Below are 27,691 nucleotides of genomic sequence, written 5' to 3'. Positions count from 1 at the left end.
ATTGGTCTTATAAAAGGCTTATTACGGGAGGTTGGTTGATCATGGTCCAGTCTATTTTACAAAGCATCTATGTTTACTAGATGAATCTATATTTGATGCCAAAGAAAATTGTTTGTCGGATCAACTCAAATATATCTAGATCTATCTGGGTTAGTGTTGGGGATTCTAAAGAGATCCATTTAGTGAGGTTGGAAGTTCTTTCTGTGCAGAAGGAGGACAGGGGGTGGGGTAGAAAAAACACAGAACTTTTTGGTTGGGCTTTACTGTCAAAGAGTCTGGGGCGAGCTTTATTTGGTAAAGGTTTATGGCAGAGTATAATCAAAGAAAAATAACTTAGAAAATTTCCATATTTAGAGTGGATTAAAGATGGAGCACATATTCCAAATGCTATTTCATATATATGGAACAATTTAATGAAAATTAAACATTGGTTGATCGGTAATATGAGGTGGGAAATTGGTAATGACACAAAGGTTGAAATTGGATTGGACTCAATGATAGATTTTCAGAGGGATCACACTTTTCTGGTACCCCTTCTCAAGTTTATAGACAATTTGGGCATCTATTATGTGAATTAGATATACATCCATCTTGATAATGTTTATGGGTCTTCTACCTGGTTACATGCTAGAGATATCGGTTTCTATGGCGATCTGGTAGATACACGATAGATATATGGGACAACTATATTCTAAATATATCAAAGGCAAGCATATCTCTAATAGAACATGAAGACATATTTATATGGGATGGCTGTCATATAGATGTAGAGATCACAGTTAAGGAGGCATACAATTACATTTCTCTAGCACTATTTTCAAAAGAAGATCGAAGTTGGTTCTAGAAAATTTGGGATTGGAATCTCCCTCTCAAGCTCAAAGTATTTGGTTGGTTGCTTTGGCCAAATAAGATCCTTACATGTGACAAATTATGTAAGATATGCCTTGTGTAATATGGATCAAGAGGGTGTTATTCATCTCTTCCTCAAATGTTCATTTGTTGTTTCAATCTGGTATGGTGTTCTAAATTTTCTACTTTTATATGTAGATTGGAATCACACTTATGTGGAAGTATGCCTCACAAAGTGGTTCATGCACTACAAAGTCTTTTGCACACTCCCTTTCTACATTTTTTGGGGTATATGGAGGTGTCAAAATGCATTGATTTTTGAGGGTACATCTCCAAACATCAATAAGACTTGTTTAAAGAGTGTGGCTTATTAGAGTGAAATAGGCCCCAATATTGAGATTGGAAAAACAAGACAATTTAAATATGTGGATATGTGGCATAGATATCATGTTAGATTCTTTGATGGGGCAGCTCAAAATCACACATGTGGATGTGGGGCATTTATTGTCATGAAACTTGGTACATTTTTCCATTTCATATGGAATGGTGGGGAGGGCACAAATACCAAGGCAAAGATCATTGCTCTTTGGGGGTCCTATTCTATCCACATTGGTTGTCTATTGATCAAAAAATTATATTTAGAGATTCTAAGTTGGTCATAGACAAGGTGAAGAGGAGATCAAAACTGGGTCCACCCTTGCTCTTCAATTGGATGAATCGTATTGACAGGTTGATTGATGTCTTTTAGGATATGTCTTTCGAACATATCTACAGGGAGTAGAATCGTGTGGCTGATGCATTATCAAAATTTGGATGCAACAAACAATTTGGAGTGATTCATTACACTGTTTTTCATAATGGCATTCTCTATAGACAGGGGAACATCCCTTTTATATAGAACATGTTTGTATAGAAGAATATCTTCCACATTTAGAAAAAAATCTTCTTTTCTATTTACATGCCAAAGAAGATACTATAGAAGTTAAAATTATTGACAAATGATTGGGACAATACAAAAGTTGAAATGTAAAGTCAAGTACTTTTTGGATTTTAGACACCTATATATTATATTTTTTTTATTCCATGAAAAAGATGAGATATAAATAGGGGAATATGAGTGAATGAGACAAACTAATCTTGAATATGTAAAGACTTTTTTAATAAAAAGCATAATTTTTTTCTCTTAATAAAAAAATAATAATAATAAATAAATAAAAATAAAAATATTTCCCTTGAAAAAATAAAAAAATATTTCCCAAAAATATACTTTTAAGAATTCCCTTGAACCTGGTCCAATTTCTAGAACCAACTAATTAACTAAATTTAAAAATAAATAATAGGAAAAGGTGGCCTTGCTGCATGTACAATGAAAGTAAAAAGAACATCCCCTTGGATTATGTCCAAATAAACTATTTTTTAATGTTGCGAGGGTCCCATCTGATTTGGTCTCATCAACTCATTGGTTTTAGTGGGAGGGAGCCTGAATCTCCATTTCAATTTTATTAAATTTTTTTTAAAATGGTGGCTCGAAGGATTGTAGCTCGCACTAGCAAAGTTGTTACTTTGGTATCCTCAAACGAGCCAACGTTGGTAGTAATATTCTTTTGATGCAATCAACAACTTAAGGATTTCTGAGAACAAACATTTGCCACAAATCTCTAAGAGCAAATATGATTTATATTTATATTTATAATCAAAATAATATAATATAATAATAAAAAGGCCTTTTTTACATTATTATATTGTTTTAAATTTTGAAAATGGTAAAGAGATAGGAGTCAACAACTTTGTCAAGGATGATGTTGGTTGAAGCGGACCACAGGGGCCCCACTTTTTAGTTTATTGGGATCACCGGAATTAAATCTTAGCTGGAAAATATGACCACCACTACTCCACATGACATTAAAATCTTAATAATAACCAATTTTAAGATTGTTTTTTATTTAAAAAAAATTCTATTCTAATGAAGATTGACTAAATCATAAAATTACGTGTTAGTATTATATTTATATTTATATATAAATAAAATATTAGTGATTTAATTGGGATAGTATTAAAGATGTCAAATTATGGCTAAATTATTAAAGGATAGAGAAAGATGTTATTTTAGATAATTAAGTTGGAATAGGATTTCTAAAATTTAATTTAATTTCATTATTAAAAATTATTAGGTGGAAGGTCTTACTATACATCTCGCCCCGATGATTGTTCTCTGAATGGTATCAAAGTTGCACGCAAAGGGAACAGTCAAGATGATGTGAGCCCAAGCGGAGGTGGACACCGAGAGCCATATCACCGTGGGAGGCCTTCCCCATAAGTGCTAAGGCGCGTGCATAAGGATTAAGTCAGGCTAACCAAGCATCAGGCATCTGTGGTAGCTATCAAAGATAGATCACCCCATCTAGTCGTTGATTAGTTCACATTGCAACAATGGTTCCCACTGGAACACCTCATCCTAGTCCCTGCGACCTCGAAAGGTTTCAAGTGAGCACAAAAGAGGAAGCTTCAGATTGATTCAGCTCCGTGATAGGTGGACACACGGGGTGGAGTACATGACCAATAGTAAACGCGAAGGGTGGATCCACTTGATAATCACCCAGAAGGAGCCGCCCTAGAAAGAAATAAAAGGGTGCAAGGGAGGTTTCTCTAAGATGACTACAATTCATTTTGGTTCCTATAAGGGGGACCATTCACCTTCCATCACTATGGGGGGTGAGATTGCATTAATGTAGGCAAATGCATCATTGCATATGGAACCACTAATAGTCAAATCCTCTTTCTTCTCATCAGATTATTGTCTTGTATTGCCTAACTCTAGAAAGAACATAACTATTAGGAAGAAGAGAGGTTCTAAATTTAAGAATGAATCTCACACTATCCACCCTGTCGTTGCTCTGGATGAAAATTTTATCATGCTACACGATAATCCACCATTATTTGTGGTGGATAGAGAAAATGTGTTACATGACTCTTGGGATCTTAGAGATCTTTTACCCGTTGACGTGGTGCCTCCATGAAAGTCATGTCACTCAATATTTGAGGCCTAGGTAGTGCCTCCAAGAGACTATCCCTTTGTAACCAAATCACAATTGAGAGTCCGACAATCATCCTAATTCAAGAGACCATGGTGCCTCGGGAAAGGGTTTGGTATTTTTTTCTTAAGATTTCCCAAGGGTGGCAAGTATGTGCAACTTATGCCTCTTGTCTTTTTGGAGGTTGGCTGCTTTATGGAATCCTCATCTCATTAATTTCAGGGCTTTCAAATCTTTTGTAGGGATAATTCTTACCAGTTTTGTTAGGGGTTCCATTCTATGTGTTTGTATACTAATACATATGCTACATATTACTAGACACATGTTTTGGAACCATTTGGAATCCTATCACCTTTTAAAGATTAGCTCTCTTATCTTAGCAAGGAATCTTAACTTAACAGTTTATGCTGCTAAGATATGGCATTCAAAATGCAAATTGGATCTAATGGGGGGTTTCTTCAAAGCCCTTTTTGGGTAGTATTCTCTTGTTGACATTATTCCTAATCCTATCATGCTTACATGGCGTAACAAGTGCTTTGGTTCAGATAGCATTGCCAAATTCCTTAATCACATCCTAGTCCATCATATCCTGATGACACATCATGGTTCGATGCAAACATGGGTCTCCTCCTCTACCTTATCGAATCATCATCTGATTATCCTACAATGGCAAGGAGATCATTATTATAGGGGTTAGGGAAAATTTTAAGAACCCCCCCTAAATTTACATGTATAATAAATGGGCGAATCTCCATGGTATATAGGAAAAATGGAAGGCGATTTTATCAATAATATGATATGTATATATAATTTTTTGGCGAATCTCTCACCAGGCGTGGCGAATATTTTACTCAATTATAAAATCTTGTGTTTATTGAATACACAAATGAAATCATTGCATTTATTTAAAATATCTTTTGAAATCAAAATTACCGAAATTACATATCAATAACCTAGTGTGTGTAGGATAAAATTCACCCGTGCCATTCACAGAAAGATGAGAAAAAACCTAATACTATATATAAAACCAAGAAAAATTCAAATTCATCACTTCTAGGGACCTCGTAACCACACTGCCAATACACAAGTATGTTCCTATTTGCAATTAGAAAAATTACCCAAATTACAGTCTATTTACTCCAGCATATGTTGGAAAGTTATAGAAGGATGACTAGTGCAATCAATCCATTCCTTTTAGCCCCAGATTTGTTTCAGTTTAAAATAGAAGTATACAAATATACTTGTCCAATGTCTATGCTTTAACCATTCACCTTAAGATGTTTTTACAATATAATTTCCTTAGTCTATTTAATATCTTCATTATCATAAAAACCAACCTATATCCATCTTAACTCCACATCTACCACTCTTAGGGGGATGAAATCTATTTATCCCTCTGAGCACATGGTAGACCCAGAATTAAGATGGATCTAAGATGATAGAATTTCTCGTTTAAATAGTCTATGCTCACATGAATACCATGGTATTACCATGGGTCAATACCATGGGTTATCATAAACCTGGAGCTTAAAAATTACTATTAGTAATTTATAAAAATTAATAAAATTAATAGTTGATTTTTATTTTAACCAAGCTAAAATGTTTAACATACATTAAATTACAACATCCATTTTTACTTTTGATCGGATCAAATATTTTTTCACTCTATGCTAGTTTGCATATCACGATATTTGATACCTCTCGAGGTTAGTAGATCCAGAGTAAAGATGGATCTATGCTGGTTTAATTCCCGCATTTAAAAAGGCTACATTCCATGTGATTACCATGGGTTAATACCATGTGCCATTTTGGTGAATACCATGGGTCAATACCATGTGCCATTTTTTTTTTATTAATACTAATATTAGGGTTAATAATGTTTTTTTGCATGGTATTAATAACAATCTAGTCCATGGTATTTGTCCCATAGTATTTTGCCCATAGGTTTCACCTAAATATAACACATTTTTTGAGTGTTTGTAAATATAAGGTGACTTATGGAGTAAATATAAAAAAATGTTTTATTTGTTTACCATATCTCTCGTTTATTTATATTTTTATTAATTTACCATACCTCTTTTACAAATATGGTATTTGGCCCATAGGATTCACTTAAATAAAACCTCTTTCTTGAGTCTTCATAAATAGAACGAGGGTTATGGACTAAATATAAAAAGAGGTTTTATTTATTTACCATGCATCTAGTTTATTTATATTTTTATTTATTTACCATACCTTTTGAGTAAGTATAAAAAGGCGTTTTATTTATTTACCATACCTCCACTTTACTTATATTTTTATTTGTTTACACCCTTGCATGTATATAAGGTGACTTATTGAGTAAATATAAAAAATGTTTTATTTATTTACCATACCTCTCATTTATTTATATTTTTATTAATTTACCATACCTCTTTTATAACCTATTCTTGAAAATGGGCGAATGGATTCACTTAAATAAAACCTATTCTTGAAAATGGGCGAATGGAAGGTTGTAACTCCTAATTTCAAGGGCTAAATTTACCTTTTTTACCCTCTCCCTTAAAATAAGGTGGGCTATTTGAGGTGATTTGTAAAAATGTACTATGATACAAAATATTCGCCCACCAAAAATTTAAAACCCCTTAATTTCGCCAAAGGGCGAACATTCGCCCCTAAAATTTTCTATGATAGGGGTATACCTTTTAAGTTCAATCATGCATGGCTTCTGGAAAATGATTGTGTCTCTTGGGTATGGGATACATGGATGCAATCATCTTATAGTTCGGTGATCTCTCATATGGACATATTTTGCAAGAAACTCATGTAGAAATTCTCACTGTAGATTAATTTGATTATGCAATGTACTAAAACAAAATACTTAATCTACTTCTACTATCAAACTTGTGGAAGCTTAATCAATTTTGAGCAAGATCAAATAGAACACATATAACAGAGAAGAAGATTCAATCACACATGAAACACAGAAGAATACTCTGGGGAAAGCCTCAGCTAAAAACCCCGCTATTTGTATTATCATACAAGTGGAAATATCTCAGGATTACACAAAGCTTTAGCTCTCAGTACAATCCTTCACTGCTGCTCATAGATAGAATTGACAACGCATATGCCTTCTCCTTTGTCCTCCAAGCCTCCTATTTCCTTGCACAGTTTCTCCTGGGTCTTCCAGCTGTAACCTGTGTGATTCTCACCTCACACACTGCTCTGACCTCTGTAGTAACTGCGCAATCCTCAAGGAATGAATTCCTTCTGCATGCAAGAGATATTCACATGGGAATATTCTAGCAACTGATAGTACACTGTCCCTGCCTTTAATCTCAACCGGGTCTTTGTCTGAACTGACATGCATGAGTTATTTATGAGAGAATATTCAGTTATCTAAGAACACTTATCTCCTTAATTAAGGGATAACTTCCTCAATCAAAGGGATAATTGTTGCATGACTTCACAAAGACTTCATGTTTGAATTTCACCAACTAATTAACTCAAGATGAATTAATTAATTATTTTTCAAACAACTGGTGAGACTAAATTCGAATTTTAATTCAAGGACAAATTAAAATTGGAATATATCCTGAAATGCTATCTATAGCAATGCTATTTATAGCATTTCTATTTTTAGCATTTCTTGTTGCTATTTTCAACACTCCCTCTCAACAAGAAAGGGATTATATGCCACCCCGATCCTGTCTCTATGGAACTCGAATTTAGACTTTGACAATGCCTTCATCAAAATGTTAGCATCTTGCTCCTCAGTCGAAATATATTGCAACAACATGATCCTCCTCGCCACACAATCTCTGAGATGATGATACTAAATGTCGATGTGCTTGGACCTGCCATGAAATACTGGATTCTCAGAGAGTTTGATACAACTCTGATTATCACAATAGATCACAGTTGGATCCATCCTCTGATCAAACAAACCAACTAGAATTTTCCGCATCCAAATGGCCTCACATGCTGCCTGACTTGTAGCCATGTATTCAACCTCTACTGAGCTGAGTGCACCTGACCTCTGTTTCCTACTGTACCAAGAAACCGTAGCTGAACCAAGGTTGAAAATTCCTCATGATGTGCTCTTTCAATTTGATGGACTCCCTGCCCAATCTATATCTGTGAAGCCCTGAAGGTTCACTCCCTCTGTCCATCTGTACCATAATCCATAATGAGATGTGTCTCTGAGGTATCTCAAATATGCTTCGCTTCCTTCCAAAACAACTTGGTAGGCTAAACCATAGCTTGACTCAGCTGGTTCACCGCATAGCACAAATCTGGTCATGTGTTCACTAAGTACATCAGTGAACCCACAAGCTGCCGATACACAATAGCTTCTACTACTTCTCTTGAAGTAGCATCCTCCTTCCTCCAGTTACCTGCTAGAGGAGTCTGCATGGGCTTGCACTTCTCCATGTGGAATCTCCTAAGTATCTCATTGGCATACTTGCCGTGAGACACAAACACTTCACCATCCTTCTGCCACACTTCCATGCCTAGAAAGTAGTGCATAAGACCCATGTCTTTCATCTCGAACTCTCTTGCAAGGTCCTCCTTGCAAGACATGATCAACTGATCATCACCTATCAATATCAGATCATCAACATAAAGAACAATGATCAATTGCTTACCTTCCACCATGATGTGGTACAAGTTCGCATTCGCTTCACTCTTTGTGAAGCCCAACCCGGTGAAGTAGTTGTCGATCTTCATGTACCAAGCACGAGGTGCTTGCTTCAGCCCGTACAAAACTCTCTTGAGTTAGCACACATGCGACTCATGATCGAAGGTCTCAAAACCTTCCAGCTGCTCTATGTACACCTCTTCCTTAATCTTGCCATTGAGGAATACAGTCTTCACATCCATCTGATGGATCTTCCAACCCATCTATGTTGATAGTGCCAACATCGATATGATAGATGAGTACCTTGCTACGGGAGAAAAAGTATCATCATAGTCAATCCCCTCGACCTGTGAGAAACCACGGGCAACAAATCTTTCCTTATGTTTCTCCACACTACCATCAGCAGCTTGCTTTACCTTGTAAAGCCAACGAGAACTCACAACTAACTTGTTCTCTGGTCTTGGAACCACATCCCAAACACTGTTATGAACTATGGGGTCATACTCCTCCACCATAGCATCAACCCAAACCCGCTGCTGCACTTCTTTCTCAAAGGAAGATGGTTTGGTCTCTACACATTCCCCAAAAAGGGCCATGTAACCAGTGTACCGCTCAGGTGACCTCCTCTGTCTGCGTTGAGAAGATGGATCTCCCACATTCTCTCTCGCATCCATCAACAATCTGTCAGCCTCCCTTGTGCATTTCCGCCCCTCTCTGGAAGACTCTGCATGAGTGGATGTCTCCACTCCTGAAACCTCTGCATGCGGCTACTCTGCATCAGTCTGAGGCTCCTCCTCCTTAGGAACCAAAAGTTCCTCCTCTGCCTGCAACTTGAGCTCCATCTCAAGGGAAACTCGCATGGCCTTCAGCTCATCGAACTTAAGATCTCTGCGAACCACTGTCCTTTGACTGGTAGGCAAATACACCCAATAGTTCTGGGCAGTATCTGTGTACCCCACAAGTATCCCAAACTCTGATGTCGGCTCTAGCTTCTTCCGGGCATCCTTGGTCACATGGTAATAAAACGATGAGCCAAAGATCCTGAAGTGACCCACATCTGGTCTCTTCTCGGAGAAAGCTTCCTCTAGTGTCTTCATCCCAAGTATGCGATGTGAGCTTCTATTATGCAAATAGACCATTGTGTTTCATGCCTCAACCTACAAATGAAGTGGTAGGCCTTGGTCATGCATTATCACCCGAGCTACCCCCACAATCGTTCTGTTCTTCCTCTCGGCCGCCCCATTCTGCTCTAGGTTATGGGTTGTCGTCAACTCCCATTTAATTCCTTCTATTACACAGAAGTCCTTAAACTCTTGAGAGACATACTCTCCACCATTGTCGCTTCTTAAGGCCCTGATCTTATTTCCTGATTCTTTCTCAACCAAGGCTTTGAACTCACAAAACCTTGAGAAGGTTTGATCCTTCTTCTGCATGAAATAGATCCAGCATTTACGAGAAAAATCATCAATGAAAATCACATAATACCTTTGTTTAGTGGTAGAGGCTGTCGAGAATGGTCCACACACATCTGTATGAACTCGCTCCAAGATTGCTTTAGCTCGACTGTCTTGATCACCAAAGGAAGATTTTGCATACTTACCCAAGGTACAACCTTTGCATGTGTCCACTTGCTCAAGTTTACCTTTGGGAATTCCGGTAGAAATCCACTGCATTATCTTCAAGGCCCCATGATGCAAGTGACCCAACCATCTATGCCATAACTCGCCAATATCTTGGCTTTGCACCAATTCTGCTTTGGAACTCAATGTAACACAGTCATATACCTCCAGCTTGTAGAGATTCTTCACTTGAATCCCAATCCTCTTAGTCTGACTCGTGGCTATGTGTCTCAGGAATGCCTTTCCTTTACTGAAGACTACATCATAGCCTTTGTCTTCCAACATTGCGATCGATACCAAGTTTTTCTTCAGTCCAGGCACATACTTTACATCAGTCAGGGTGAGAGGAGCTCCATGCTCCCTCTGAAACACAACCGTACCTTCACCTGAAACATGATACTTTCCATCATCGCCCATATCTATGCGCATCTGGAGGTATTTCTCCTCCAAGGTACTGAATAAACTCTTATCGCCAGTCATGTGGAATGAGGTTCCACTGTCCAGGTACCAAACACAACCCACCATTGATGAAACCATGCATGCGATGAGGGTAAAATCCAATTCAAACTGTGAGCCCAGTGCCTCACTTTCTGATCCTTTCGAGGATCCCTTCTTGGATTTCTTCAATGGACAATTAGTTTCATAATGACCCACCTCATGACAATTAAAGCATCTCACTTTAGATTTGTCAGTCTTCTTCCCACCATGGGAAGAACTCGATTTGGAATGGAAAGCCTTCCCTTTCCCTTTCCACGCCTTACTTTCTAAGGCTAGATTTTCTTCATCATCATGCTTAGATGAAGAACCGTCTCTGGTGCTTCTCCTGATCTCCTCCTGCATCAGATTCGACCACAGTTGTTCCCAATTTGGCGGTTTCTCTCTTCCATTCACTGAGTCCTGGTAACTATGCCAGCTCTTAGGAAGACCGAGGAGAGCAAGTCTCACCATATCATCATCGGTTGTCATCACTCCTACACTTCCAAGCTCATCTCTACAGGTGGTGAGCTTGTTTAGATATGTAGAAATCATGTCGCCCTTTTCACACTTGATTTTCCAAAGCTTTTCCTTCAGCGCCAGCTTCCTCTAGTCGCTGATGTTCTGATATAGGTCCTTCAATGTCTTCCACATTGAAAACGGAGTCTCCTTCCCATGGAGACTCAAGACAATATGGTATTGAACTCCCTCCAGAAGAATCCTCCTCACTCTCACCACACATTTCTTCCATTCCGCCAATTCTTGGGCATTAGCTACTGTTGGCTTGGGGACTTCTTGATCAATGAAGTCCTTCAACCCATTGTCTTCTAATACCGCTTCCATGCGATCCTTCCATGCTATGTAATTTGAGCTACATCTAGGGCATACTCGAGTCTCAAACCATTGAATGCCATTGGTGAACTTTGAGATGTGATAAGAAATCGATTTTTGTACCTGCAATCAAGAACTTCAAACTGCAAACTTCTCCCTTCTTTGTATACTGTTCTCCGCTTTGATCACCTTTGCTCTGATACCATGTAGAAATTCTCACTGTATATTAATCTGATTATGCAATGTACTAAAGAAAAATACGTAATCTACTTCTACTATCAAACTTGTAGAAGCTTAATCGACTTTGAGCAAGATCAAACAAAACACATATAACAGAGAAGAAGATTCAATCACACATGAAACACAAAAGAATATGCTGGGGAAAGCCTCAGTTAAAAACCCAGCTATCTGTATTATCATACAAGTGGAAATATCTCAAGGATTACACAAAGCTTTAGCTCTCAAGCTATCCAGCGCTCAGTACAATCCCTCATTGCTGCTCATAGACAAAATAGACAACACATATGCCTTCTCCTCTATCCTCGAAGCCTCCTATTTCCTTGCGTATTTTCTCCTGGGTCTTCCAACTGTAACCTGTGTGATTCTCACCTCACACACTGCTCTGACCTCTGTAGTAACTGCACAATCCTTAAGGAATGAATTCCTTCTGCATGCAAGAGATATTCACATGGGAATATTCTAGCAAATGATAGTACACTGTCCCTGCCTTTAATCTCAACTGGGCCTTTGTCTGAACTGACATGCATGAGTTATTTATGAGAGAATATTCAGTTATCTGGAGAACACTTACCTCCTTAATTAAGGGATAACTTCCTCAATCAAAGGGATAATTGTTGCATGACTTCACAAAGACTTCATGTTTGAATTTCACCAACTAATTAACTCAAGATGAATTAATTAATTATTTTTCAAACAACTAGTGAGACTAAATTCGAATTTTAATTCTCAATTTTAATTCAAGGACAAATTAAAATTGGAATATATCCTGAAATGCTATCTATAGCAATGTTATTTATAGCATTTCTATTTTTAGCATTTCTTGTTGCTATTTCAACAACTCAATCATCTAAAGAAGATGGTTACAAAATAGGTGTGAGATAAAAGGAAGTCTCATATACAAGAATTTATAATCACTGAAAAAAAAAAAAATTGAAGGCATTATTAGACCCCTTTGGGCCTGGTTTCTTTTCAAAAGCTCTGAAAGCCAAAGTCATGGAGCTTGAAGCTCAAAAACTCAAAATTTTAAGGCTTTAAGAGGAATCATGGCAACTTAAAATTTGCGCAACATGAATCACTAGGGGATACAAGAATACCATTTTCTTCCATAATTTTTCCTCTAAAAAGAGAACAAAGAATTCCATTTGGGACTTGTTTGTTGGAGAGGGTGGAATTCTTAATTCTCAAACAAAACTCCATAACGAAGCTGTAAAATATTTCAGCAATCAATTTCAGGCTAGGAGTGATGTGGACATTGAGAATCGGATGGAATACATTCATTTATTTCCAAAAATGTTTAATGAGGAGGAATGTGATAACATTGGAAGGTCAGTGACTTCTGAAGAATTGGATACAATTCTTAAATCAATGGCTAGGGACAAAAGTTTGGGCCCCGATGGTTGGATTGTTGAGATATTCCTTCATTTTTTGGAAATTATGGGCCTTGATATTCTTTATATGGTGGAAGAAGTGAGGACAAAATGTTCCATATCTAGTGCGTTAAACACAATTTTTATTATTATCATTCCCCAAGTGACGAAAGCCACATCTTTTTGAGAATACTAACCCATCTCACTTTGCAATTTTGCATATAAGCTTATTTCTAAGATTATCACAACTCAAATCAAATCTGCTCTATCTAAATTCATTTCTCTTGAGCAATTCGGGTTTCTAGCCAATAGGTAGATTAAGGAGTGGTGGCAATTACACAAGAATGTTTTCAATCCATTAAGTTAAAAAAATAAACATGTATGCCTTATGAAGTTAGATTTGGCGAAATTTTATGATTGTGTTTGTTGGGAATTTTTAAGGAGATCTTACATCAGATTTGCCTTTATATACATATAATGGATTGTATAATGGCTTGCATTACATTTGTCAATTATGTTGTTTTAATCAATGGGTTTCCTTCATCCTTCTTCAAGGCTACGAGAGGCTTAAGACAAGGATATTCTCTCTCGTCCATTTTATTCTTATTGGTTATAGATGGTATGAGCAACAGGTTATCAGAGGTGAAAGCATGTGGCTTAATAACTAGTTGCAGGATCACTAAGAACATTTTTGTCGCACACCTTATTTTCGTTGATGATGTTCTTATTCTTGGGGAAGTGTTTTTCATTGAATGGAAAATTATTAACCAGGTTATTACTTCTTATGGTGATGCTTATGGTCTGTATATGAATAAGACGAAAACATCACTAATTGCGGTGACACATGATGAGGATTTAGTTAAGGAGATTACAAATCTTTTTGATATCTCGGTGTCTTCTATGGACGAGGGTTTTAAGTACCTTGGTTTCAATCTGAAACCAAACAATTATGGAGCCAAAGATTGGGAGTGGTTGTTAAATAAATTTGAGAAACATTTTTCTAATTGGTCACATAAATGGCTTATTATGGGAGGTTAGTTGATCATGGTCCAGTCTATTTTAGAAAGAATCTATGTTTACTGGATGCATCTATATTTGATGCCAAAGAAATTTTTTTGTTAGATCAACTCATATATATCTAGATCTATCTGGGTTAGTGTTGGGGATTCTAAAAAGATCCATTTAGTGAGGCTGGAAGTTCTTTCTGTGCAGAAGGAGGATGGGGGCAGGGTAGAAAAAAACACAGAACATTTTGGCTGGGCTTTACTGTCAAAGAGTTTGGGGTGAGCTTTATTTGGTAAAGGTTTATGGCAGAGTATAATCAAAGAAAAATATCTCAAAAATTTGTCATACTTAGAGTGGATTAAAGATGGATCACATGTTCCAAATGCTATTTCATATATATGGAATAGTTTAATGAAAATTAAATATTGGTTGAATGGTAATATGAGGTGGGAAATTGGTAATGACACAAAGGTGGAAATTGGATTGGACTCAATGATAGATTTTCAGAGGGATCACACTTTTCCGGTACCCCTTCTCAAGTTTATAGACAATTTGGGCATCTATTATTTGAATTAGATATAATTCCATCTTCATAACATTTATGGTCTTCTACCTGGTTACATGCTAGAGATATCGGTTTCTATGGCGATCTAGTAGATAGCGGTAGATATACGGGACAAGTATATTATAAATATATCAAAGGCAAGCATCTCTCTAATAGAACATGAAGACATATATGTATGGATGGATATCATAAAGATGGAGAGATCACGGTTAAGGAGGCATAAAATTACATTTCTTTGGCACTATTTTCAAAAGAAGATCGAAGTCGGTTCTATAAAATTTGGAATTGGAATCTCCCTCTCAAGCTCAAAGTATTTGGTTGGTTGCTTTGGCCAAATAAGATCCTTACACGAGACAAATTATGTAAGGGAGGATTCAATGAACCAAGGAGATGTGCCTTGTGTAATATGGATGAAGAGGGTGTTATTCATCTCTTCCTCAAATGTTCATTTGTTGTTTCAATTTGGTATGGTGTTCTAAATTTTCTACTTTTATAGGTAGATTGGAATCACACTTATGTGGAAGTATGCCTCACATAGTGGTTCATGCACTACAAAGTCTTTTGCACACTCCATTTTTACATTTTTTGGGGTATATGGAGGTGTCAAAATGCATTGATTTTTTAGGGTACATCTCCAAACATCAATAATACTTGTTCGAAGATTGTGGCTTATTAGAGCGAAATAGGCCCCAATATTGAGATTGGAAAAACAAGACGATTTAAATATGTGGATACTTGGCATAGATATCCTGTTGGATTATTTGATGGGGCAACTCAAAATCACACATGTGGACGTGGGGCATTTATTGTCATGAACCTAGTACACTTTTCCATTTCATATGGAATGGTGGGGAGGGCACAAATACTAAGGTAAAGATCATTGCTCTTTGGGGGCTCCTATTCTGTGCACATTGGTTGTCTATTGATCAAAGAATTATATTTAGAGATTCTAAGATGGTCATAGACAAGGTGAAGAGGAGATCAAAACTAGCTCCACCCTTGCTCTTCAATTGGATGAATAGTATTGACAGGTTGATTGATGTTTTTTAGGATATGTCTTTTGAACATATCTATAAGGAGCAAAATCCTGTGGCTAATGCATTATCAAAACTTGGATGCAACAAACAGTTTGGAGTGATTCATTACACTATTTTTCATAATGGCATTCTCTATAAACAGGGGAACATTCCTTTTATATAGAACACGTTTATATAGAAGAATTTCTGCAACATTTAGAAAAAAATCGTCTTTTCTATTTACATGCCAAAGAAGATACTATAGAAGTTAAGATTATTGACAAATGATTAGTACAATACCAAAGTTGGTATGTGAAGTCAAGTACTTTTTGGATTTTAAACACACCTATGTATTGTATGTTTTTATTCCATGAAGAAGATTAGATATAGATAGTGGAATATGAACAAATAAAACATATATATAGACTAATCTTAAATATGTAAAGATTTTTTTAATAAAAAACATATATATATTTTTTTCCACTTTAAAAAATAAAATAAAAAAACATTTCCCTTCATAAAAAATTACTTTAATAAGTCCCTTGGTCCAATTTTTAGAACCAACTAATTAACTAAATTTAAAAATAAATAATAGGAAAAGGTGGCCTTGCCATGTACAATGAAAGTAAAAATAGCATCTCCATGGATTATCTCCAAATAAACTATTTTCTAATGTTGCGAGGGTCCCATCTGATTTGGTCTCATCAACTCAGTCGTTTTGGTGGGAGCGGGCTCGAATCTCCATTTCATTTTTATAAAACTTTTTAAAATTGGCACAACAACGAGGTATAACTGGGACTAGGATTGTAGCTCGCAATAGCAAAGGTGTTACTTTGGTTTCCTAAAACGAGCCAACGTTGGTAGTAATATTCTTCTCATTTATTCAACAACTTGAGGATAACAAACATTTGCCACAAATCTCTCAGAACAAACCTGAGATATAACCTCCTCAAGTTGTTGAACCAAAAGGTTGTGGTTAACCATTTCAATCTAACCTTGTTCGCCAAAAGAGAGTGAAAAAAATTGCTATAGCTATTTTTGCGAAAAAGTGGGATAACAAAGAGAATAGAATAAGGTGTTTTGTTGTCTTTCTTTATGATTCTTTAAATATACTATATTCTCAAACTTCACATGCGTAGAAAAAAAAAGAGAATGACAAGAGTATCAAAAATGATTGTTTTCTTATGCAATATCTCATATCAAAAAGATCAATGATTTACATGTGTTTTCAAGTCCATATTAAGCTTTCCATTTTTCATTTATCTTTTTCTCAACACTATAATCCCAATTAAACTTGTAGTAAATATAGATTCCAAAATATTTATACAAAAAAAATCTGCTCTAAAAATATATATTAATATATAAAAGTATTAAAAATCATATTTATAAAACACAATTTTATTAATATTTATAATTATACCTATAATAAAACAAAAACATATTTTACTAATTTCATATGATCTGGACCATTTCAATTGATTTAATTTATTTATTTTTAAATGACATCCATTTTTATTAATATTAAAAAAAAAACGGTGATTAATATCTACTCATATTGAATTTAATCTATTTTAATAATGATGATGATGGTGGTTAACATCGACTGAGACCAAACAATGGTCTATCGGACCTAAAGAAACAAATTATTTATTTTGATTTAAGATTTTATTCCTATGCTCAAAAAGCTTGGAGAGAAGCCTCCCGAGCTCACTATAATTTTGACATTGTAAAAGGCTAGGAAGGTCAGTATTGTAACAAAGATTGTGAAACTGAGATCTAATGTGGTTATACGCAAGGCATTCTAAGAGGAAGTGGTTTTCATCCTCGATGTTCCTATTCTCACATATATGGCAGATCCTTTCCATCCATGGCGTTTTAGGAACTACCCAACGACCTGTTTCACTATGGAGCTCATGAGAATTCGTTCTAATCTTTGCTATATTAATTTTCTTCTTTGAGCTAGTTAAAATAGAGAGATACTTTTGATCTTCTAGGGTGGGGTTGATGACCTTCTTATAATAACTTAATTTTCTTTTAGCCGCTAAATCTTTCTCACACCACATTTTTTCTTTGAACTTAGAGGTAACAATATTTTTAATGTTATTTATGTTTTGCAATGCATCATTTTCGTTGATCTCCCAATAGTTTAACCAGGCCCTTGTGTCTTTATGCCACCCTCGATTGAGCCTTAGGTGGTTTTGGCTAGAATTTAAAGCTAGCTTAGGAAGTCTATGATCGTCTATGTTACTGATTTTGTGCTTGTACAACATAAACCTAAGCATAGCTAGGCTCTCAATAGGGGAAAGACCTGCTTCTATAAGGAGAATAGGATAGGGGAAAGACCTGCTTCTATATATTTTAAATATAATGTTTATATTTAATTTAATTTTTTAAAATAGTTTATAAATTTTAAATTAAAATAGATTTATATTAATTATAAAAATACAACAAAATATTTTTTATAAGATATATTTTTAATTGATATATTTATAAAAATTTGAAATAAATAAATAAATAAATCTGATGTCAATTTTTTGGACCCAAAATTATGATCAAAACCCCTTATCTTTGTCGGGGCCTTATTTTCAAACCCTCATAGGGGATCAGCGAGCGACTAAGCTCTAACGGTCATTGGGCCATGCTTAGCAATTCTGAAGCCCCCACGACGACATGTTTCACTAGGGTATACTAGAAAGAATGGCGACGCTCGGGGTTTCTTCACTAGGGATCCTAGGGTTTAGTCTTGGAATGTAATGGGTGCAGCGTATACCCAAAATATGCTGAAAGAATAGGCTCTAGAATTTTTCAAGAGATACATATGGAAGTCACGTCTCCAAATACCAAGGCCTCTATTTCAACGATGACGAAAATAGGTGGGTTTGAAGAGACTACCCATAAAAACAAATATGCCAATGGTAGGTAAACATGTACTACATGCAATATATTTGATAAAATGTGTCAATCAGATGCAACAACCTACGTTGTGTTAAGGGAGGTGGCTCCTGCTCTTGTCCAACAATTCCTACACCTATAGAAACTTGGTCTACTTCTAGATTTGGTAAAGTAAGGAATCATAGGTACATATCTGCTACACTTAATAATTTTGACGTCTTTCACTAGTTGGACTCTCTGCATAAAGGTGAAAGTAGTTGACCCAATGTTCATGCTCGCGCCCAAACTTCAAGAATGTATAGGAATCCATGCAACCTCCATGAGGCTTCTTTACGAAGTCTACGATTTGACTACTAAGTCTACGAAGGCATGCATGCTCTACCCCCTCTGGTTTTGAACCTGTGACCTCTTAGGAGAAAACACATGCTGTTAACCATTAATCATAAAATAATCTTATATATACCATTTTTTTATTTATATGTATAAAAAATCATTAAAAAAAAAACTGATTCTTAAAATTTTTAGTATATATTTATATATTTGACTTTTTTCTTAATTATATGTATGAATAGTCATTAATCATATGGTATATATTTATATTTATAATTAAAATAATATAATAGTAAAAGGCATTTTTTACACTAGTATATTATATTTAATTTTGAAATTAGTAAAGAGATAGGAGTCAACAACTTTGTTGATGATGATGTTTGTTGAAGCCAACCACACGGGCCCCATTTTTTAGTTTATTTGGATCACCTTAATTAAATCTTAGTTGGAAAATATGACCACCACTACTCCACATACCATTAAAATCTTAAAATAACAAATTTTAAGATTGTTTTTTATTAAAAAAAATCTATTCTAATGAAGATTGACTAAATCCCATAAAATTACTTGCGTTCGTATTATATTTATATTTATATATAAATAAAATATTAGTGGTTTAATTGGGATAGTATTAAGATGTCAAATTATATTTAAATTATTAAAGAATGGAGAAAGTTTTTATTTTGGATAATTAAGTTGGAATAGGATTTTTAAAATTTAATTTAATTATTAAAAATTATTAAGTGGAAAGTTTTACTATACATCTCACTCTGATGATTATTCCCTGAATGGTGTCAAAGTTGCACGTAAAGGGAACAATCGAGATGACGTGAGCATGGAGGTGGACTATCCACACAATGGCGACAAAGGCATTTGATTGACAAAGTTCTACAGAGGGTGGTCCCTAGAGCCATATCACCCTGGGAGGCCTTCCCCATAAGTGCTAAGGCGTGCGCATAACGATTCAGTCGGGCTAACCAAGCATCAGGCATCTGTGGTAGCTATCAAAGACATATCACCCCAGCTAGTTGTTGATTGGTTCACATTGTAGCAATGGTTCCCATTGGAACACCTCATCCTAGTCCCTACGACCTCGAAAGGTTTCAAGTGAGCACAAAAGAGGAAGCTTCGAATTGATTCAACTCCGAGACAAGTGGACACACACGGTGGATTAGATGACCAATAGTAAGGGCGAAGGGTGGATCCACTTGATACATCACCCCGGAAGCACCGCCCTAGAAAGAAATAAAAGTGTGCAAGGGAAGTTGCTCTGAGCCGATTGGAATTCATTGTGGTTCCTACAAGGGGGACCATTCACATTCCATCTCTATGGGAAGTGAGATTGCATTAATGTAAGCAAATGCATCATTCCATATGGAACCACTAACAGTCAAACCCTCTTTCTTCTCATTAGATTATTGTCTTGTATGCCCTAACTCTAGAAAGAACTTAACTATTAGGAAGAAGAGAGGTTCTAAATTTAAGAATGAGTCTCACACTATCCACCCTGTCGTTGCTCTGGATGAAAATTTTATCATGGTACAGGATAATCCACCATTATTTGTGGTCGATAGAGAAAATGTATTACATGACTCTTGGGCTCTTAGAGATCTTTCGCCCGTTGACATGGTGCCTCCATGAAAGTCATGTTGCTCAATATTTGAGGCCTGGGTAATGCCTCCAAGAGACTATCCCTTTGCAACCTAATCACAATCAAGAGTCCAACAGTCATCCTAATTCAAGAGACCATGGTGCCTCGGGAAAGGGCTTGGTATTTTTTTTTAAGATTTGCTTGGGGTGGCGAATATGTGCAACTTATGCCTCTTGTCTTTTTGGAGGTTGGCTGCTTTATGGAATCCTCATCTCATTAATTTCAGGGCTTTCATATCTTTTGTAGGGATAATTCTTACCAGTTTTGTTAGGAGTTCCATTCTGTGTGTTTGTATACTTAATACATACGCTCCATATTCTTCTAGACACAAGTTTTGGAACCATTTTGAATCCTATGGCCTTTTAAAGATTAGCTCTCTTATCTTAGAAGGGGATCTTAACTTAAAATTTTATGTTGCTAAGATATGGGATTCAAAATACAAATTAGATCTAATGGGGGATTTCTTCAAAGCCCTTTTTGGGTAATATTCTCTTGTTGACATTATTCCTGATCCTATCATGCTTACATGGAGTAACGGGCGCTTTGGTTCAGATAGCATTGCCAAATTCCTTAATCAGTTCCTGGTCCATGATATCTTGATGACACATATTGCTTCCATGCAAACATGGGTCTCCTCCTCTACCTTATCAAATCATCATCTGATTATCCTACAATGGAAAGGAGATCATTATTAGAGGGGTATACCTTTTAAGTTCAATCATGCATGGCTTCCAGAAAATGATTTTGTCTCTTTGGTATGGGATACAAGGATGCAATCATCTTATAGTTTGGTGATCTCTCATATGGACATATTTTGCAAGAAACTCAATCATCTAAAGAAGGTGGTTAGAAAATAGGTGTGAGATAAAAAGAAGTCTTGTATGCAAGAATTTTTAGACACTGACAAAAAATTGAAGGCATTATTAGACCCCTCTGGGCCTGGTTTCTCTTCAAAAGCTCTAAAAGTCAAATCCCTAGAGCTTGAAGCTTGAAAACTCAAAATTTTAAGGCTTCAAGAGGAATCATGGCAGCTTAAAAGTCGCGCAACATGGATCACTAGGGGAGACAAGAATACTAAATTCTTCCATAATTTTTCCTCTAAAAGGAGAAGAGAGAATTCCATTTGGGACTTGCTGGTCAAAGAGGGTAGAATTAATAATTCTCAAATGGAACTCCATAATGAAGCTGTAAAATATTCAACAATCAATTTTGAGCTAGGAGTGATGTGGGCATTGAGAATAAAATGGAATACATTCATTTATTTCCAAATTTTTTTAATGAGGAGGAATGTGATCACATTGGAAGGTCGGTTATTTCTAAAGAATTGGCTACAATTCTTAAATCAATGGCCAGTGACAAAATTCCAGGCCCTGACGGCTAGACTGTTGAGATATTCCTTCATTTTCTGGAAATTATGGTTGTTGATATTCTTTATATGGTGGAAGAAGCGAGGACAAAATGCTATATATCTAGTGCATTAAACACAAATTTTATTACTATCATTCCCAAAGTGACGAAAGTTACATATTTTTCAGAATATAGACCCATCTCACTTTGCAATTTTTCATATAAGCTGATTTCTAAGATTATCACAACTCAAATCAAATATGTTATGTCTAAATTCATTTCTCCTGAGAAAGTTGGGTTTCTGACCAATAGGCAGATTCAGGACGTGGTGGAAATTGCACAAGAATGTTTGCACTCCATTAAGGTTTAAAAGAAACATGTATGCCTTATGAAGCTAGATTTCGTGAAAGTTTACAAGTGTGTTTAATGGGAATTTTTAAGGAGATCTTACATCAGATTGGCCTTTTTGTACATATGGTGGATTGGATAATGGCTTGCATTACATTTGTCAATTATGTTGTTTTAATCAATGGGTTTCCTTCATCCTTTTCAAGGCTACAAGAGGCTTAAGTCAAGGATATTCTCTCTTGCCCCTTCTTCTTATTGGTTAGAGATGGTATGAGCAATAGGTTATTAGAGGTGAAAGCATGTGGCTTAATAACTAGTTGCAGGATCACTAAGAACATTTTTGTCACACATCTTATTTTCGTCGATGATGTTCTTATTCTTAGGGAAGTGTTTGTCATTGAATGGAAAATTATAAACCAGGTTATTACTTCTTATGGTGATGCTTCTGTTCTATATATGAATAAGACCAAAACATCACTAATTGCAGTGACACATGATGAGGATTCAGTTAAGGAGATTACAAAGTTTTTTTATATCTTGGTGTCTTCTATGGATGAGGGTTTTAAGTACCTTGGTTTCAATATGAAACCAAACAATTATGGTGTCAAATATTGGGAGTGGTTGTTAAATAAATCTGAGAAACATATTTTTAATTGGTCTTATAAAAGGCTTATTATGGGAGGTTGGTTGATCATGGTCCAGTCTATTTTACAAAGCATCTATGTTTACTAGATGAATCTATATTTGATGCCAAAGAAAATTGTTTGTCAGATCAACTCAAATATATCTAGATCTATCGAGGTTAGTGTTGGGGATTCTAAAAAGATCCATTTCATGAGGTTGGAAGTTCTTTCTGTGTAGAAGGAGGATGGGGGGTGGGGTAGAAAAAACACAGAACATTTTGGTTGGGCTTTACTGTCAAAGAGTCTGGGGCAAGCTTTATTTGGTAAAGGTTATGGTAGAGTATAATCAAAGAAAAATAACTTAGAAAATTTCCATATTTAGAGTGGATTAAAGATGGAGTACATGTTCCAAATGCTATTTCATATATATGGAGTAGTTTAATGAAAATTAAACATTGGTTGATTGGTAATATGAGGTGGGAAATTGGTAATGACACAAAGGTTGAAATTGGATTGGACTCAATGATAGATTTTCAGAGGGATCACACTTTTCTGGTACCCCTTCTCAAGTTTATAGACAATTTGGGCATCTATTATTTGAATTAGATATATATCCATCTTGATAATGTTTATGGGTCTTCTACCTGGTTACATGCTAGAGATATCGGTTTCTATGGCGATCTGGTAGATACACGATAGATATGTGGGACAACTATATTCTAAATATATCAAAGGCAAGCATATCTCTAATAGAACATGAAGACATATTTATATGGAATGGCTGTCATATAGATGCAAAGATCACAGTTAAGGAGGCATACAATTACATTTCTCTAGCACTATTTTCAAAGGAAGAACGAAGTTGGTTCTAGAAAATCTGGAATTGGAATCCCCCTCTCAAGCTCAAAATATTTGGTTGGTTGCTTTGGCCAAATAAGATCCTTACATGGGACAAATTATGTAAGAGAGGATTCAACGGACCAGGGAGATGTGCCTTGTGTAATATGGATCAAGAGGGTGTTATTCATCTCTTCCTCAAATGTTCATTTGTTGTTTCAATCTGGTATGATGTTCTGAATTTTCTACTTTTATATGTAGATTTTAATCACACTTATGTGGAAGTATGCCTCACAAAGTGGTTCATGCACTACAAAGTCTTTTGCACACTCCCTTTCTACATTTTTTGGGGTATATGGAGGTGTCAAAATGCATTGATTTTTGAGGGTACATCTCCAAACATCAATAAGACTTGTTCGAAGATTGTGGTTTATTAGAGTGAAATAGGCCCCAATATTGAGATCGGAAAAACAAGACAATTTAAATATGTGGTTACTTGGCATAGATATCCTGTTAGATTCTTTGATGGGGCAGCTCAAAATCACACGTGGATGTGGGGCATTTATTGTCATGAAACTTGGTACATTTTTCCATTTCATATGAAATGGTGGGGAGGGCACAAATACCAAGGCAAAGATCATTGCTCTTTGGGGGGTCCGATTCTATCCACATTGGTTGTCTATTGATCAAAAAATTATATTTAGAGATTCTAAGTTGGTCATAGACAAGGTGAAGAGGAGATCAAAACTAGCTCCACCCTTGCTCTTCAATTGGATGAATCGTATTGACAAGTTGATTGATGACTTTCAGGATATGTCTTTCGAACATATCTACAGGGAGTAGAATCGTGTGGCTCATGCATTATCAAAATTTGGATGTAACAAACAATTTGGAGTGATTCATTTCACTGTTTTTCATAATGACATTCTCTATAGACAAAGGAACATCCCTTTTATATAGAACATGTTTGTATAGAAGAATATCTTCCACATTTAGAAAAAAAAATCTTCTTTTCTATTTACATGCCAAAAAAGATACTATAGAAGTTAAAATTATTGACAAATGATTGGGACAATACCAAAGTTGATATGTAAAGTCAAGTACTTTTTGGATTTTAGACACCTATATATTATATATTTTTTTTATTCATAAAAAAGATTGGATATAAATAGTGAAATATGAGTGAATGAGACAGACTAATCTTGAATATGTAAAGACTTTTTTAATAAAAAACATATTTTTTTTTTCCTTTAAAAAATAAAAAAAATATTTTTCCTAAAAAAATTACTTTTAAGAAGTCCCCTGAACCTGGTCCAATAGGAAAAGGTGGCCTTGCCATGTACAATCAACGTAAAAATAACATCCCCATGGATTATCTCCAAATAAATTATTTTTTAATGTTGCGAGGGTCCCATCTGATTTGGTCTGATCAACTTTGGTAGGAGGGGCTTCGAATCTGCATTTCATTTTTGTAAAACTTTTTAAAAATGGTTGGCACCACGACGAGGTGTAACCGGGACGCGAACCAATATGGTGGTTGTGTCCAACGGAGCGCATAAGACTAGGATTGCAGCTCGTAATTTCCAATGGATCACTCAAACGAGCCAACATGGGTAGTAATATTCTTCTGAATGTGATCAACAACTTGAGCATTTCTCACAACAAACATTTACCACAAATCTCCTAGAACAAACATGAGATATAACCTCCTCAACTACACCAGTTTCAATCTCAAAGGTTGTGGTTAACCATTTCAATCCAACAATTTACCTGAGATATAGGGTGTTTTGTTTTTAGTTTTGAGAGTATAATTTATAAAATTTATTTAAATGTGTTGTTTCTTTCGTGATTTTTTAAATACACTGCATCCTCAAATTTCACATCTGTAAAGACAAAAAGAGTGACAAAAATATAAAAAATGATTTGTTTCTTATCCCATACAAAATGACTAATTTACATTTGTTTTCAAATCCATATTAAATATTTCACCCTTTATTTATCTTTTTCTCAACAAAATGACTAATTTACATTTGTTTTCAAATCCATATTAAATGTTTCACCCTTTATTTATCTTTTTCTCAACACTACAGTGCCAATTAAACTTGTGATAAATATAGATTCCAAAATATTTGTACAAAAGAATCTCCTCCAAAATTTTATTATGATATATGAAAGTATTAAAAACAATCTTTATAAAACAATTTTTTTTTTATTAATATTCCTAATTATACCCCTAATAAAATAAAAGCATATTATACTAATCTCATATGATTTCAATTGATTTAATTTTTTTTAAATGACATTTAGTTTTATTAATAATTTTTTAAAATTGAATTAAAAAAAGTAAATGGTGATTAATATCTACTTACATTGAATTTTGTTTATTTTAATAATATATATTTTTAAAATGTAATGTTTACATTTATTTATTTGAATTGAAAAAAGTAAATGGTGATTAATATCTACTTACATTGAATTTTGTTTATTTTAATAATATATATTTTTAAAATGTAATGTTTACATTTATTTATTTTTAAATAGTTTATAAATTTTAAATTAAAATAGATTTATGTTAATTATAAAATATAACAAAATATTTTTTCTAAGATATAATTTTAATTGATATATTTATAAAAATTTGAAATAAATAAATAAATCTGATGTCAACTTTTTGGACCAAAACCATGATCAAAATCCTCCTATCATTGTTGGGGGCCCTATTTTCAAACCCTCACAGGGGATCAGAAAATCACTGAGCTCTAACGGTCATTGGGCCATGCTTGGCAATCCTAAAGCCCCCACGACAATAGGTCTCGCTAGGGTATACTGGAAACAATGGTGACGCTCGAGGTTTCTTCGCTAAGGATCTTAGGGTTTACTCCTGGAATGTGATAGATGCAGCCTATACCCAAAATGCGTTGGATGAACAGGCTCTGGAATTTTTTCAAGATATACACATGGCAGTCACTTCTCCAAATACCAAGGCCTCTATTTCAACGGTGATAAAAAGAGGCGGGTGTGAAGAGACTACCCATAAAAACAAATATGCCAATGGTAGGAAAACATGCACTACATGCAATGTATTTGATAAAATGTGTTAATGAGATGCATCAACCCAGGTTGTGTTAAGGTAGGTGGTTCCTGCTCTTGTCCCACAATTCATATGCCTATAGAAACCTGGTCTACTTCCAAATTTAGTAAAGTAAGGAATCATAGCTTCATATCTGCTACACTTTTCAATTTCTTTGAGGTCTTTCACTAGTTGGACTCTCTGCATAAAGGTGAAAGTAGTTGACCCAATCGTCATGCTCATGCCCAGACTTCAATAATGTACAGGAATCTCTGCAACCTCCATGAGGCTTCTTTACGAAGGAAGGAAATTTGAGGAGAAGCTCTTACTTAGTGATTATGGCATAAACAAGGATGCTTCAATCTCCCTTGTTGCAATATTAAAAGGGGGTTCTAGGGTCAAGGGGGTTCCTTTTCCTTCCAAACCCATGTCTTTCAAGGATTCCCTCAATCTAGGTCCCAAATCTCTAAAACAGAAGGACCTCTCAGGTCCAACATTTGTGGTGGATAAGTCCATGGATGCCCCATTTCTAGACGTCACAAATGTTGCTACCAAAAGGGAAGTGGAATATCTACAGTGGGTGATCATCTATCGTTTTAATGGATTTTGGCCCTTGGCATCTGCTCTCAGGGATTGGGTTCACCAGAACTGGTCCCGGAATATAGAGTTGTTATTTTGTTCAAAATGATTTATTATGGTGTATTTCAAAGACTTAGAGGATAGGTAGAAGGTATTTGACCAAGGCCCCTAGTTTTAGGAACGAGCCGACCCATCAATGAGACATTGGTTCTTGGATTTCTATCATCTCACCATGACGTCTCTGGCTACTTCACTATGGGTAAGGCTTCCTAACTTACCCATCCAATTTATAGAACTAGAAATATTAGAAGACATGGGAAATTTAATAAGGCGCTTCATTAAAATGGACAGTGAAAGGCTATCACAAGGAATTCTCACATATGTCCACATATGCA

Source organism: Pinus tabuliformis, chromosome 2_2 (genome assembly GCF_031772625.1).
Source record: "Pinus tabuliformis cultivar Carrire ecotype Pingquan chromosome 2_2, CPIR1, whole genome shotgun sequence".
NCBI lineage: Eukaryota > Viridiplantae > Streptophyta > Pinopsida > Pinales > Pinaceae > Pinus > Pinus tabuliformis.
The sequence above is the reverse complement of the archived record's forward strand: the minus strand, read 5'-3'. Positions refer to the sequence as shown.